The sequence below is a fragment of the Pimephales promelas genome, chromosome 12 (genome assembly GCF_988280905.1).
Source record: "Pimephales promelas chromosome 12, fPimPro1.hap1.1, whole genome shotgun sequence".
In the NCBI taxonomy this organism is placed as follows: domain Eukaryota; kingdom Metazoa; phylum Chordata; class Actinopteri; order Cypriniformes; family Leuciscidae; genus Pimephales; species Pimephales promelas.
Window position 1 is genome coordinate 7,024,151 of NC_142780.1, and position 10,213 is coordinate 7,034,363.

The following is a 10,213-nucleotide window of genomic DNA, read 5'->3' on the forward strand; positions in this document are numbered from 1 at the left end:
CCCCGGCGGAGCAGAATTATGATATCGGCAACCGAGAGCTGCTGGCAATCAAACTGGCCTTAGAAGAATGGAGACACTGGCTGGAGGGGGCTCAACACCCTTTTACCGTTATCACTGATCACCGGAACCTCGAATACCTCCGTGAGGCTAGAAGACTCAACCCCCGTCAAGCTCGCTGGGCCCTCTTCTTCACCCGCTTCAACTTCTCCGTCACCTACCGTCCTGGACACAAGAATGTAAAAGCAGACGCTCTATCACGACAGTTCCAGCCCAGTTCTCCTCCTCTCAGTCCCGAGACCATCCTCCCTCCAGCCATCGTCGTAAGCCCCATTCAGTGGAGTATGGACGATCACATTACCGAAGCCACCCAATCCGAACCTGCTCCGCCGGGAGTTCCAGAGGGACGGGTTTATGTCCCGACTCGCCTACGCCTGTCCCTCATGGACTCAGTACATACCTCCCCGGGCTCTGGACACCCAGGCAGCCAATTAACTCTCTCGCTCGTCCAACAACGTTACTGGTGGCCGGGTATGGCCCAGGATGTCTCCCGATACGTCAGGGGATGCTCAGTCTGTGCCATGGCCAAGGTTCCCCGTCATCTTCCCGAAGGCAAACTCATTCCCCTACCAATTCCCACTCGACCCTGGTCCCATCTGGGTGTCGACTTTGTCACCGACCTTCCCCGTTCCAACAATCACACCTGCATTCTTGTGGTAGTCGACCAATTCTCCAAGGCATGTAAACTAATTCCTCTCCCCGGGCTCCCTACTGCCTTTGAGACCGCTGAAGCCCTATTCCACTACGTCTTCAGGAACTTTGGAATCCCCGAGGACGTCGTATCTGACAGAGGTCCACAATTTATCTCCCGTGTGTGGAAGGCCTTCTTCAATCTCCTGGGCGTTTCCGTCAGCCTTACGTCGGGGTACCACCCCCAGTCCAACGGCCAGACTGAGCGGAAGATCCAGGAAACCGGGAGATATTTACGGTCATACTGCCACGACCACCAGGACTGCTGGAGTCGCTACCTGCCGTGGGCCGAGTATGCACAAAACTCTCTCCGTCAATCCACCACAGGGCTCACCCCCTTCCAGTGCATACTCGGTTACCAACCTCCTCTGTTTCCCTGGTCCGGTGAACCATCAGATGTTCCAGCAGTCCATCACTGGTTCCAGACGAGCGAGAGGGTCTGGGACTCAGCCCATACTCACCTCCAGCGGGCTGTCCGGAGACACAAGAGCCAGGCGTCAACTCCCCAATACCATCCGGGTCAACTGGTCTGGCTCTCCACCCGGGACATCCGTCTCCGACAGCCCTGTCGTAAGCTGAGTCCCAGATACATCGGTCCGTTCGCCATACAGAGGCAGATCAACCCCGTCACCTATCAACTAGGGATGTCCCGATACCACTTTTTCACTTCCGATACCGATACCGATGCCGCACCTTTGGCTTTTGCCGATACCGATATTAGTCCGATATTTTTTTTTTCGTGGTCCGACGTGCCGTATACGGCCCACAGGGTGGTTTATAGGTTTAACTTTGTGAAAGACAAAACAAAACAAACACAAAAGTAAACATAATACATATCTTTGGAAAGCTGAGAAACTCGTGATTCGAACGACGTAAACCATTTTAAGATACAATCAACACAGCGGGCACAATCTGTCTCTTTGTCAGACCACCAACAGCCAAAACAAACCAACACAAACTGGAAGAAACTCACCAATTAGCCATCTGTTAGTCCACATTCCAACAAAAATGGTTTGGTTTCACTGTAAAGCGTCCATACAATCCAATTTGAAGAAGTTTTTAGTCCAAAACAATTGTATATATGAATAAACATCCATGGAATGTAAATAGTAGCATTTCGCGTTAGCCGACAGCGCTATCACAACTTCGACGCACTAATGCTACGTTCACACCGGACGCGAATAGGGCGTCAGGCGCGAATGATTTCAATGTTAAGTCAATGCAAGAAAAATTCCTGCGGCGCGAATGAGGCGTGGAGCGCGGCGCGGAAGACGCGAATACGCCTCATTCGCGCGTCAAGTTGGCGCGAATGGCGCGAATTGAGCGTTGTGCATTCACGCGTTTGACGCGAATTCGCGTCTGCCGCCCGAGTTGAAAAATCTGAACTTTGGCGTGAATTCGCGCCGCGTTAACCAATCAGGAGCCTAGCTGCTTGCTCACGTGGTGAAGTGTCTGGATGCTTCAATAAATTATTTTGTTAATATGACTAAATGCATGGTGGGATTATGCACAACAAAGCAAATGTTTCATCACTTAAAACATTATTTCTATATGGAGACATGTTCATTTTGTATTGAATGTTATTCATTCCATATCTAGAAATAGTATTATGTTGTAAAGACAGACATCCCAAGTCTCCCGGAAGTTCCGGGAGTCTCCCGCATATTGATAGCGTCTCCCTGATGCCCGCAAATTAGTTCAAATCTCCCGGAATCGGAACAGGCGGAAGTACTGCTGACAGCGGCCGTCATCCAGCGCAGCTCCTGGAGCGAGCAAATGGTGAAACTCGCCAAACGGTTCGGCTCCGAAGGGTCCGGTGGACACAAATATACGGCGACGATGATCCCCACGCCGCTGTTCTGCTATCCAGAGTAAATACAGAGCGGTAACTCTCTTGATGAATGCTCGGTCGACATAAAAACAATGACCGCCAACGGATTTTGATTCTGACGCGCGTCACGCGCGTAAATTTCGCTTCAAACTTTACGCGCGCCAGTTCGGGGGGGGGGGGGGGGGGTACTGTCACGGATCCATCTGCGTCAGCACCAGATACCTTCACTCCGCCTACTCGTTCCGGTTCCCCTGACTACTAATCATCACCACCTGTCGTCACCACCTGCCATCACTTATCCGGACTATCATCCACTCCATATATACTCACCTCATTCAGTCACTCACTGTCTGGTCTCGTCTTTACCACGATTACAGACTCCCTATCGCTATCTCACGTTCCTGATTCTACTTACCCGCATCGAATCTCCAGCCCGTCAGCCTCACGTCTGTTCCTGTCCTTGGTCCCCGTCTGCTGCCAGTCCTCTCCAGTCTCCAGCTCCGCTGTTCCGGTCAGCTCTCCAACCTCCCGCTCCTGTTCAGATAAGGAAACCATCATCAGACTGTTTATAGCCCTCTCCAACTTCTACTACCACGCTACTTACCATTCAGTGACTGTTATTCAATAAACTCTGTTCATACTCACCCGTCTGTGCCATTCTGTTCTGTGACAACTGTATTACCTGGTCTCCCCTGTTTATTGTCACAGCTCATACAATAAAGCAAACACCCATGATAAACTATGCTTTTCTATCTAACGTTAGTAATTGCTGACTCTTTACTCCAACACTGAGCGAACTGCTCCTCGTCACGGTGCATCTCAGGTGATGGTTATCACTCTGCCCAAGTAGCAGTGCTTCGCCTTCAGAAAATATAGTATTTATACGGTCAAAAGATGTCTGTCTCATATGGCCTTGATATTTGCACACTCTGTGAACGTTTGCGTTATTTTGTCACTCATTTGGATTAGTATGAAAGCTGCAACCATTCACATCCAGTCTTTGTGCTAAGCTAGGCTAGCGGTGGGTGCGTCAAACAGACTTATAGCACGCACGGAGATGAAAAAGGTATGTATGGACTTATCTAACTCTGGGGGGTAAGGTGAATAGGCTAAAGTCCCAAAAAGTCGGAGTGTTCCTTTAACAACGTCAGCATTGCGTGACTGCATGTAATATCCTTCCGATGTCACGGTATGGTGCAGGCAGAAGAACAGGCAGAGTCTAAAAGCTCCAATACAAAGGTTTACTCACAAAAAACAAGGCACGGGTATAGGCAGAAGACGGCAGCAACACAGGGTCACATGAACATCGACCGACAAGTGTCATGATACGTAATATGAGTCATCTATTGTTAGCCGGAAGCATAAATGTAATGTTGGGGTTACGGGGCGGGGTCGAATCAGATAAAGAGTTTTGATAGTAAAATCAACAGCTCTCGTGTCTGCTCTTTGACATATATCGAAACATGGTGTCAGAAGTAAAGTACTAAAGAAAATAAAGCGTCAAGTCAAGTAACGGAAATGGAAGGATTAAAGCCACCTGCGGGACTTGATCTACTGCACGGTAATTTGTCGGAAAATTGGAGGAGATTTCGGCAAAGATTTGAGCTGTATCTAGACGCAACTGGAAGCGCTAGCAAGCCAGCCAAGGTAAAGTCCTCACTATTTCTTTATGTAGCCGGTGAAGAAGCGGTTGAAGTGTATAATACCTTCACGTTCGACGAAGACGATGATAAACACAGTCTGGAGAAAATAATGGAGAAATTTGAAGAGTACTGTAATCCGAAAAAGAACATAACCTATGAAAGGTATAAGTTTTTCACGTGTGTGCAAGGGGACATGCCCATTAGCCAATACATTACAGAACTAAAGCTAAAGGCAAAGTCTTGCGAGTTTGGACTGTTGCAAGAATCTCTTATAAGAGATCGAGTGGTCTGTGGAATCACGTCAGATGCCATGAGCAGTGGCGGAGCCAGAGGGGGGTCCGGGGTGGCACAGGACACCCCTGACATGCGATTGGCCACCCCGGGTGCCACCCCAAAATTTGATTGGCAGTTGCTGATGCTGATTAAAAAAAAAAAAAAAAAAAAAAAAACTTTCGTCAGCACGCGCGCATTTTTCAAACAGACGAGCAGCAGAGGACGAGAGATGGTTGCAAGTCAGGATACGTCTTCATCTTCACAGAAGAAACATCATATTTAAAGTAAGTTTTAGCATCAGGGTTGTTTACTCCGAATACATTAATATACGCATACAGTAGGCTACCATGCCGTGATGCGTTCTGGGTGCGTTTCCCGAAAGGTTGGCCAACTATGGTCGCAAGTCGGTCGTTAACGGCATAGTTCAATGACAACGATATTTTTGTTAGCAAACTAAAAGTGTTCGTAGAATTTGTATAATTGTTCTTTTTACCTGGGTGCAAAAAGGCAGCTGGAAAATGAATTAAACGTGTAGTGCTAGAATACTTTCCAAGTCATTACATTGAGTATTATAAATTCAGACGTTTGTGATACATAAAAAGAAAAAATAAGATTAACTTATATTTTAAAATCGGACACGGAGCAGTTTTTTACATAAAAAATAAAACAAGATTATATCTTTTAAAATCGTCCATTTTTCCTGTGCGTGAGACTGGAAAACTCGTAGTGGATGGAGGCGGAGTGATAACAGAACGCTTAGAGTGCAGAGAGGAACGGGCTTTGGCTCCAGTCCTGGCTTTGCGTCCGCGCCGTTAGGAGCTCAACATCTGTCTCGTATGCACGTTAGCTCTAGAATAGAGGATATTTTAATTAACTAATTTGCGGTAAAACTAGTCGATCACGAGTGGCTCAACGGGTGGAACTATAGATAAACTCATCTTTTCAGGTATTTTAGTGACCGGCTTGACACTTTAGCATGAGAAATCAGGGGTGTAGCGGGAGAATTGTCTCACACTCAATGCGTGAGAGTTGGCAGCCCTGCACACACTGCCCTACAAAGGCAAAGCACAGTAACGAAAATTACATATGATATTTGGTCAAAAATGAGTTAAGACTTGTAATGGGCTTTATGACATGTCTGTCTTGTGAAAAAATATCTGGGTTAAATTATGTCCTGTTTCGGAGATGCATTACCACATAATCTACACATAACATGTTTGACTGGCTGGTATAAAAAAAACTTTAAAGGCATTTTTCTCCGTTTCTTCATCAGAACCGCAGAATTGTGTTGTTTTAATTGATGGGCACTAAAATTTGTTTAAATTTTGAAGTAGATGTCTGCTTGATGACTGCTGTATCTAATTAAAAAAAATGTTTGTAAATGTGATTTTTTTTTTTTTTTTGTAAATAAACATAGCAGTTCAAAACAGACACATGCTACTGTATCTTATCTCCTTGGTGCTTCAGCTTTGTTTTCTGCTAATATTTTGGATGTTCAACACTTATTACAAACAGAGTGACCCAATTACTTCCACTGTGTGTGTGTGTGTGTACCCCCAAAAATAGCAGTGGCCACCCCCTGGCCACCCCATGTATAAAACTCAGATTCCACACCATGGCAGTAGCAGAGGTGGCAAGGAGGGCTGCTTTCCACACTTCTGCCTGGCAAAACACCCCAGAGCCCTTTATAACTTCAATCTGAAAAATAATTTATTCATTTATTGGCATTGTTTCATATTGATTCTTATGCTTAGCTTCCCAATAGTTTATATGTTTTTATGTATGAATGCAGATTAATGATAAAGAAACAAAATAATAATATTACACAAAATAATAATATGAAACAAATTAATAATTGCCCTAAATGTTCTTAAAGGAGAGGAGGAGGAGGATAGGGTGTCGGGGTGGGGATGGGGATATTTATTAATAAATAAATAAAAATTCAAGGGGGTTACTCACCGGTTGCACTTTTCAAAAGAGGAGGAATCTAAATCCTCAACAGGACTCCTTCCAGTCTTGTTCATAGAAGAAAAATAAAAGTTATTATCTTCAATAAATTAAAGTGCAAATAACTTAAATCAAATAATTAACACTATCAATCAGCCCAACATCACAAGTCTCTACAGCTCTGCTAGAGAAACAATTTTAAAAAGCAAAATCAGAGGAACTTACCTTTTTGAGCAATAATGGCGAGGTAACTTTTCATTTGAGGTAATTCTAGAAAGAGGTTATATAAAGAAAAAAAAACAATTACAATCACTTAATCAAAATAGTAATGCCCTAACGTTAATGTTTACTATTTGAAAGACATTTCCTGCAACTGTAAAGGCAAGCCCATTGATATGGCTCTTTCTTTCACCAATTTCGACCAAATTCAAACTCCACAGGTATTTTTTTTTTTTTCTGGAGCCGATTGCCTTCTTGAGCCGTTGGCAGAGAAGTATCATTTATTCTCATGACGTTATGTTCTCTAGGCCATGACTTTTGATAACCCTCTACGAATTCCTCCAGAAAGAAACAAATAAATACACGTTAATTCTAAATTGAATCTTATCAACGGCTAAGTTATTTTAGCACCCACAGTAACGTTACGTTACCTCACCAGCTAACAACATAGGAAGTGTATGGGCTGAAACAGGTGTGTTTGGCAAAAAATAAATGCTAAGTTTATACTTCTCTGCCACCGCAATTTCCACCCTGCAAATAAATATAAAATTAGGAATACTTACGATTGGTGATAAGTAGGACTAAGAGGATCTCCAATGCTGAAATCGCAATTTTTACTCCCAGCCGTTATCTTCCGGCGCGAAACTTGACTTCATCTCATCGGATACGGATTGTCGGTACACGATCCGTTCCACCTGCACGATCCGTTCTACGCATGCGCGTAATTACGTAGAAGAAAACGTCACGGGTTTCCTACACTATCGGATAACGTCAAGCGTTAGGCGGGTGACGTCATCAACTACGGGGCGCTGTAGCGGCCAATCGGCAGTGCAGCAGCATTCGAATTTATTAACCACTGTGAATTGCTCAGATAGATGATGGGATGGTGGGATTATGATTATTATTTGAATGTACGTTCTATTCACTTTTTTTTTTTTTTTTGACTGTAATGACCTTTCAGCCGGAAAAAAAAAACTGCATTCAGACAATACAGAAAACATTGCAATTTGCATTGCATTTGGTGGATGTATCGGTGAATGTGTGGATGTGTATGGGAAAGTGACTTGAAATTGGAAAAAGGGCTTTTTGGTAAAATGAAAAAACCACAAACCCTTTTGTTATACATTTCCTTCTTTTCCACTAAGTCATTCTGATATGTATATAAATATTTATTTATTTATTTGAGCAATATAGTGACATATACACTCTAAAAATGCTTTGGGTCAAACATGGACAAACCCAAATGTTGGGTTAAAAATGCAATTAAAAAAATGTACAGTTGAAAAAGTGAAAGTGAAAGTTGAATTTGGGTTAAAATTTGAAATTACATTTTTAACCAAACATTTGGGTTTGTCCATATTTCACCCAAATTTGGGTTCAAACAACCCAGCATTGTTTAGAGTGGATGAGCTACAAATGACCAGATCCTGCCATGAGCTACAGTAGAGGATACTCTTGTATATAGCACTTATATGTGGATATAAAGAAGCAATGCAGGAGACCTACAGTATATGGCCTGTATATGCACATATATGCACCTAAAATTGCCTATATGTGTCATATATACACACATATGCAGCATATATCTTATCATATATGTGCATATATGCACCTAAAATTGCCTATATGTGTCATATATACACACATATGCAGCATATATATTATCATATATGTGCATATATGCTGTATATATGCAGCATATATGTGCATATAAACTGCATATAGGTTTCATATATGCGCATATATCCTCATATAGTTTCTTTCCATGTGGGTTTAACACCCCTTTTGGCTGCTTCAGGTTCCTCCGACTCCCATTCAGTGTCAACTCCGCTCCAGAAGTTCTTCACAGGACGGTGAAGCAACTTTTTGAAGGAATTGAAGGCGTTGAGACATACATCGATGATCTTTTGATCTGGGGAGAAACAAAAGAGCAGCATGATTACAGACTGAGGCAAGTGCTAGAGAGAGCAAGAGTCAAGAACTTCAAGCTGAATAAAGAAAAGTGCAAGATAGGCTTAGAGGAAATCAAATATCTCGGTCACATCTTCGCAAAGGATGGTTTGAAACCAGATCAGACCAAAATAGAGGCTGTCAGAAGAATTCCCACACCTGAATGCAAAAAGGATGTGGAGAGATTTCTAGGCATGGTTACTTACCTCACAAAGTTCATTCCAAACATGTCACAACATACTGAGCCATTGCGCGTACTTACTAGAGATGATGTTGCCTGGCAGTGGGAGGAGGAACATCAGCGCACGTTCGACAAATTGAAAACAATGCTTACTGAGGCCCCCTTGCTCAGGTACTACGATGTCAGGTTACCAGTAACACTTTCTGTCGATGCATTTAAAAGTGGACGGGGCGCTGTTCTACTTCAAGAAGATAAGCCAGTGGCGTATGCATCACGCGCATTGACTGAAACAGAACAGCGCTATGCGCAAATAGGAGATGTTGGCTATTGTGTTTGGAGCAGAGCGTTTCATCAGTATATGTATGGACGAGAGGTAGAAACAAACAGACCACAAACCGCTTGAAGCAATAATGAAAAAGCCGTTGAGCAGTGCTCCAGCTAGAATACAGAGACTGTTGATCAGATTAAAGAAATATCAAGTGAACATAAAGTACAAGCCAGGTAAGGAGATGTATATAGCGGATGCATTATCCAGAGCGTACTTACCAGAGACCGGCTCTCCTGATAACGAATTAGAAGCCCAGGTTCATATGGTAATGTCAAACTTGCCTGTGTCAAATGAGAAACTTGATGAATTCAAAAAGGAAAGTAAAGAGGATGTGATTCTGACAAAACTCAAAGAGACAGTGCTAAATGGATGGCCTGAAAAGAAGAGCCAAACAGCAAAAGAAATTCAAGGATATTGGAACTTCAGAGAGGAAATCTCAGTTGTGGATGGAGTTTTGTTCAAAGGAGAACGGCTCATAGTTCCAGCATCAATGAGAGCATAAATGCTAAAGAGAATTCATCAAAGCCACCTAGGCATAGAAAGCTGCAGACTGAGAGAGAGAGAGATGTGTTATTTTGGCCTTGAATGTCACAAAGCATAACTGAGATGGTAAACAACTGTGAAGTGTGCAGCACGTACCAAAAACGACAAACCAAAGAGCCATTACATCCATACGCCATTCCTGAAAAGCCCTGGCAGAAAATAGGCATTGACTTGTTTACGTTTGACCAACAGGAGTATCTGCTTTTAGTGAATTACCACTCCAAATTCATTGAAATCGAGTGGTTGAGATCAGATACCAGAAGTAAAACAGTCATAACCCATCTGAAGTCACAATTCGCTAGACATGGAATTCCTGAAACAGTAATTTCAGACAATGGGCCACAGTTTAGCTCATGTGAATTTCAAGCCTTTGCAAAAGAGTGGGAATTCATGCACAAAACCTCAAGCCCCCATCACGCCAATGGCATGGCAGAGAGAGGAGTACAGACTGTAAAAAACATGCTTAAGAAGGCTAAGGCAGATGGGAAAGATCCTTACCTGTCTCTGCTGAATCTGAGAAGCACACCTATGGAGAATATGGGAGCATCTCC

The 10,213-nt window shown here is 43.4% G+C and overlaps 1 long non-coding RNA gene across 1 annotated transcript; it reads right to left on the reverse strand.

Moving 5' to 3' along the window:
* Positions 1-6,102: 6,102 nt before the first annotated feature.
* Positions 6,103-7,305, reverse strand: LOC120479199 (uncharacterized). Its single transcript, XR_016145667.1, has 4 exons — positions 7,224-7,305; positions 6,667-6,711; positions 6,454-6,509; positions 6,103-6,192 (listed from the first exon to the last, which is right to left on the reverse strand). It is a non-coding gene; the product is annotated as an uncharacterized LOC120479199 (long non-coding RNA).
* Between the last annotated feature and the right edge of the window lie 2,908 nt (positions 7,306-10,213).